Below are 6,635 nucleotides of genomic sequence, written 5' to 3'. Positions count from 1 at the left end.
GATTCCTTGCCGTAGACGACGTGTGTCACCGCTGCCCGAGCTCACGCTTGTCCCGGCCGTCACGCCTCTGTACCCCGCGCTCACCTCCGACCGTGGGCACACTGGGTTTCCCTGCCCGCGCCCGTCCGCGCTCCCGCGTGCCCTGGTCGCCCCGTTCGTGCCCAGGCCATGCCCGTTTCGCCCGCCAGCGCCCATGCCTGCCTGCCGAGCCCGTGGCCACCGCGTTGCCGCTGCTCCCGCCTGCGGTGCTCCTCGCCTCTGCTGCTCCTTCCCCGCGTACCCGCGAGCGCCTGCCCAAGCGTGGCCTCGTGCCACTGCCTGCCGCCGCTCGCCCCCGCCGTGCCCTGCTGCTCCCCATCACGCCATGTTTGCCCGCCCGCTGCCGCCTACTGCTTAGCGTCGTTGCTTCTACTGATGTTTCTGCTCGCGTACTGCTGCTGCTTGCCAGTTGCCACTGCTGCGCGCCCTCTGCCTGCTGCTCTTGGCGCTGCTATGTGCTGCTGCTCAAGGCTGCCGCTGCTATGCTTCTACTGCTGCCCGTTGCTCTGCAGATGATGCTAGCCGCCGCTGTTGCTTAGTTGCTGCTGCTGCTGCAGGCCATAGCCATGGCCAAGTGCGGTTATATGTGTGTGAGTGCGTTCTGTGTGTGTGTGTGTGTGCCGTGCGTGTGGCCGGTCTTGGTTTAAATTAGTCCTATGGTTTAGCTAGTATTAATCATATTAATTAGTCATAAGATAGTCTAGTAGTAGTTGTCATGTTGGCCCCATAAAATAAGTTAGGTTTATTTATCTGTTTAGTTAAATAGTCCATGACATGTGGGCCACTCCTGCCCTTTTGACTAGTCAAGTTGACTCGGTCAATTCGGATTAAACTACTTATAATAATTTTAGAATATTGATAAAACTTTAGAAAATCATATAAATTAATCTATAACTCGGATGAAAATGTTTTCTACATGAAAGTTGCTCAGAACGACGAGACGAATCCAGATGCGCAGCCCGTTCGTACGCCACACATCCCTAGCATAGCGAACACGCAACTTTTCCCCTCCGATTCATTTGTCCAAAAACGCGAAACACCGAGGATATTTTCCTGGATGTTTTCCCCCCTTCACCGGTATCACCTCATACCGCGTTAGAACACGTCTAGCTCTGCCTGTTGTCCTGTTATGCACTTGCTTGCTATGTATTTACTGTTTCTCCCCCCTCTTCTCTTCGGTAGACCCCGTGACGATGTTGATGCCCCTGTGGTTGACTACGTCACCGACGACCCCTCCTTCTTGTCTGAGCAACCAGGCAAGCCCCCCCCCCCTTGATCACCAGATATCGCCTACTCTACTCTCTATACTGCTTGCATTAGAGTAGTGTAGCATGTTACTGCTTTCCGTTAATCCTATCCTGATGCATAGCCTGTCCTTGCTACTACTGTTGTTACCTTTACCTGCAATCCTAATGCTTAGTATAGGATGCTAGTTTATCATCAGTGGCCCTACATTCTTGTCTGTCTGCCATGCTATACTATCGGGCCGTGATCACTCGGGAGGTGATCACGGGTATATACTATATACTTTATACATGATACATGTGATGACTAAAAGACGGGTCGGCTCGTAGGAGTACCCGCGAGTGGATCTTTGTGGCGAAGCGACAGGGCAGGTTGAGACCACCTAGGAGAGAGGTGGGTCTGGCCCTGGTCGGCGTTCGCGGTTATTTCAAGATAACACGTTTAACGAGATCTTGGTTTTTGATCTGAGTCTGGCCACTGGCCTATACGCACTAACCATCTACGCGGGGACAGTTATGGGCACTCGACGTCGTGGTATCAGTCGAAGCGTTCGTGACGTCAGCGACTGAGTGACGCGCGCCGGATTGGACCGTAAGCCTGCTCTTGTATTAAGGGGGGCTAGTTCTGCTTCCGGCCGCGTTCGCAACGTGCAGGTGTGCAAAGGGCGATGGGCCCAGACCCTGCGCCAAAGGATTTAGACCGGTGTGCTGACCTCTCTGTTGTGCCTAGGTAGGGCTGCGACGTGTTGATCTTCCGAGGCCGGGCATGACCCAGAAAAGTGTGTCCGGCCAAATGGGATCGAGCGTGTTGGGTTATGTGGTGCACCCCTGCAGGGAAGTTAATCTATTCAAATAGCCGTGATCTTCGGTAACAGGACGACTTGGAGTTGTACCTTGACCTTATGACAACTAGAACCGGATACTTAATAAAACACACCCTTCCAAGTACCAGATACAACCGGTGATCGCTCTCTCACAGGGCGATGAGGGGAGGATCATCGGTTTGGGTTATGCTATGCGATGCTACTTGGAGGACTTCAGTCTACTCTCTTCTACATGCTGCAAGATGGAGGTTACCAGAAGCGTAGTCTTCGAAAGGACTAGCTATCCCCCTCTTATTCTGGCTTTCTGCAGTTTAGTCCACATAAGATATCCTTTTTTCCATTTGATACCAATGCATACATATGTAGTGTAGCTCCTTGCTTGCGAGTACTTTGGATGAGTACTCACAGTTGCTTTGCTCCCCCCTTTTCCCCCTTTCTATACTCGATTGCTGCGACCAGACGTTCGAGCCCAGGAGCCAGACGCCACCATCGCCGACGACTACTACTACTCAAGAGGTGCCTACTACTACGTGCAGCCCGCTGACGGCGACCAGGAGTAGTTAGGAGGATCCCAGGCAGGAGGCCTGCGCCTCTTTCGATCTGTATCCTAGTTTGTGCTAGCCTTTTTAAGGCAAACTTGTTTAACTTATGTCTGTACTCAGATATTGTTGCTTCCGCTGACTCGTCTATGATCGAGCTCTTGAATTCGAGCCTTCAAGGCCCCTGACTTGTAATATGATGCTTGTATGACTTTTTTTGTAGAGTTGTATGGTGATATCTTCCCGTGAGTCCCTGATCTTGATCGTACACGTTTGCGTGTATGATTAGTGTACGATTGAATCAGGGGCGTCACAAGTTGGTATCAGAGCCGACTGCCTGTAGGAATCCCCCTTCCAAATTCCTTGGCCGAAGTTGAGTCTAGTTGATGAAAATTGTTTTACTAACATGGTTGTGCGGCCCATGGGCCCACGTCGCCATTGGGTGGTATTAGGATCTTTTACTCCTCGATCCTTACTCTGGGACTCTGAACTCTCTTCTATTCGGGTTAAATGATTTTACTAAATTTGACTCTAGGTTCTCGTAACTACTTTGTCCCGGAGAGCCCCTTATTACAGATGAACGCGTGCTACACCAGAAGATTCAGAAGATACTCTCCGATGTTATCCCGAGAACTTGTGCTCATTGTGTTTGCAATTCCCTTCCACCGTCAACCCCTATAGATAACTACATGCACTTGTCATTCTTACCTTAGTCCCCAGTTGCTCTTGTTATTATCCCGAAATACTCGTTGTTTCGAGAATCCTTGTGCCTACTGCCTTGCAGTTCCTTGTTACATGAATACCCCTACGGACATTTCCTCGCACTTGCCGAGTATCCGCTCATCCCCAGTTGTTCAGGTGTTTCACAAAGGTCTTTGAAATACCATTCGATCTCCTGAAAATCATCAACAGCCTATTGCTCTCGAAATTCTTACTCGCTTGCATTATGATTGATCCCATAAGTATGGTAATCTTATTGGCATCCTTAGTCATTATCAGTTTGAGTCGGTTGAATTAATATGTTGTGAATGCTTGCAATCCTTAATCAGATCCTTCATTTCGTCCTTCCGGCTCAGACGTCATTTTAAACATGAGCTGGATCTCGACCAATCAAATTGCCTTCGATTGTACCCCTAAGGCTATTCAACTTATCCATCCCTAATCAGAGCATTGCTTCTGATCCTTCGTTTTGGGAACCAATATTATTTCTACCTAAGCATCAGACTAATCAGGTGATTCTTGAATCTGATGCCTCTGCATTCTTTCTTTCTCTGAGTGAGTACCGATACTCACATCAGCTTTGTTGTGGATCGCCCGATCCATTGTTGGATTTTTATCCGACAGTGTCCTTCATATTCAATCACCTTGTGAGTTCTTCCCCTGATACATAATGTCTTTGGTAAATTGTATTCTCTGCTTGGCCAACCATGCTCTGCTTTCGAACTTGTGTATTTACTTTTGAAACTTGTGGTATATGTTACTAAGATGCCCGATGGGTTGAACCTATGCCTTCCCTTAGTCCGTGAGAACCCGAAAGTTTTCACAAGTCATACTCTTCCGGTGTTCTACCAGATAAAATTCCAACACTACAGTTATATCAAAGTGAGAGGTGAATGAAATGATCTGCATTAAAGAAGTGGGAGTCGACCTTGAACTTTGTGTTCATGCCCATGAAAATGATGTAGACCGTCTCGGAAGCTTCTGGCAAAATGATTATCCAACTTTGATTCGTTCGGTATTCTTGAAATTGATTCCTTACAGTTATGGTTCCGACCATGTTGTCCTGATCTGATATATCTTATGGGAATTCATTCCAGTGCCTTGTCTATTTTTGGCAAGGTTGAAGTATCTACTGTCATAGGTCAATGAACCGGTTCTACTTCTATCATGTTCTACCTTTGAGTATTACCTCCTGGTATCTCGGGGATGTCTTGCCATTGCACCACAGCTTACTAACTTTGTTGAAGTAATGTCTTTCCTTGTCGTAATCACTCTACGGGTTCTGGGTTGTTATCAACCGAGGACACCGACTAGTGAAATTATTCTGCACTACAAATCAAATACCCCTAGTATTTTTACTAGGAAATTTTGAACTCAATCTGGTCATTCCTAGACTATCGGTTGCATCCTGGTCTTGCTACCTTTGACTGTGCTACCTTGTCCTTCTCTGGTGCACGTATTCTTCAGTGTGTGAGCACGACTTACGTCAAACTTTCAACATCTTGTTGCTTTCCTTGAAAGGCAACCTTGGTTCCGAGCTTGCCTCTTATATATTGATCCTATAACTTGCCACTTCGTCATTTCCTTGCTTGTTGCCGTTGTTATTTGATTGCATCCTCTTGAAACCTCCCGGCAAATGTGTCGGATCACCTTCAACACTTTGACTTCTTCCGAGATGTCAACTGTGTTCATGATGAGAAATGCCCTCCTTGCCCTCGATGATTTTTATTATCATCGACAACACCCTTGACTTCCTTTCATCGCGAACTTGTCCACATAATGAATGCAACTTGCTCTCCAGCTAGTGTTGTGTTCTGCCTTGAAGTATTACTGTCTATTATGTCGAGAATGTTGTTGGGATTGCTCCACCTCTTACAAATTCTCAGCATGATGATACTTCTCACCATCACCATTCTTCCTTGGCCCCCATGTTGTTTTTAACCAGGATACCAATATGCCAACGATGCTGTTTGAGTTCTGTATTTCTAGCAACCCTATTGCTTTCTTAGACTGTTGGTTATTGAGTCGTCACTCTAACATTGATCTTGATGTCTAAGGTCATACTTCGGTCACACCTTTCAACTAATGATTGATGGTATATGTTTTCCTAGAGCATACAACATTATATCATTTGAATTGACAAGTGTCATCTTCTTGTTCACATTATTGTGGAAAGCCATCCGTTTGGAATTCTCGATGAATTGTCGCTGAGCCCATCAGCCACCTTCTCATCCCCTCCTTAGTTTAATGATGAACTATTGTTTCAGGAACCCGCTCCCATAGTTCATTTCCCGAGAATTTTGCAATGTCATTTCGTCTATTTGTGTTGCACCTTTTCTTCTCGGACATCCTGAGTCTGAGGAATCATATGTGTTTCATTTGTTCAACTCGAGAGATACTCTTATGATCATCCTTGGGATACCCCCAGATGATTTTCCCTTATAACATTCAATTGTTGTAAGATTGCCCCTGACCTATTCGTAAGGACGATGGAGTTCTCGAAGAAAGGACGACAACTTCATCATGATGACCTGAAACAGTGAAATGAAGACATCAATGTAATGGATCAACCTCTTCGAGAAGAACAACCAAGACCAAGAACACTCCCTAGAATTTCGTAACCCGAACCTTCCCCCTTTACTCCCCTCTTAAATCTCGGGACGAGATTTCTTGTAGTGGAGGAGAATTGTGACGCCCGGATAATTAAGCTACAGTAATTCCCTGCTAATGATGCCACGTCACCACGGTTACTGTTGTCGATCTCGCGATGGTTCAAAATCAATACAAATTTAAATTTAAAATAGAGGCAAACAATAAAAGTTTTCAAATAAAGAAAACTAAACTAAAAACTAAAAACTAAAATGTTCAAAATATAGAAAATAAATCATGGATGATTGTGGTGGAGAAACCACATATTCATAAAATGTTTAGATGCAAGAAATTAATTAAAACAGTGGACCAACAACACCTTTTTATCCCATTTAAATATAAACTCAAGCTTAATAAATTATTTTGAACCCAAATTAAAAAAATTTGGTGGCAGTGCAAAATAATGCATGGTAATTATATGGCATGGTTTTACATTTTAAAAAAATATTTTGATGCAAAAAGAAAGGACAAAACAATAGCTAAATAATTAAATAGAAAAGGAGATGGAAAATAGTAGTAAAATGAAAAGGGGACCTAAACTACTGGACCCCTGGCCCATTTAGCAAAAATAAGTCCAGCCCACCCCGGCTCCTTCCCTTTCCTCTGTTCATCAGAGGCGG

The sequence above is a fragment of the Triticum dicoccoides genome, chromosome 4A (genome assembly GCF_002162155.2).
Source record: "Triticum dicoccoides isolate Atlit2015 ecotype Zavitan chromosome 4A, WEW_v2.0, whole genome shotgun sequence".
Lineage (NCBI taxonomy): Eukaryota > Viridiplantae > Streptophyta > Magnoliopsida > Poales > Poaceae > Triticum > Triticum dicoccoides.
The sequence above is the reverse complement of the archived record's forward strand: the minus strand, read 5'-3'. Positions refer to the sequence as shown.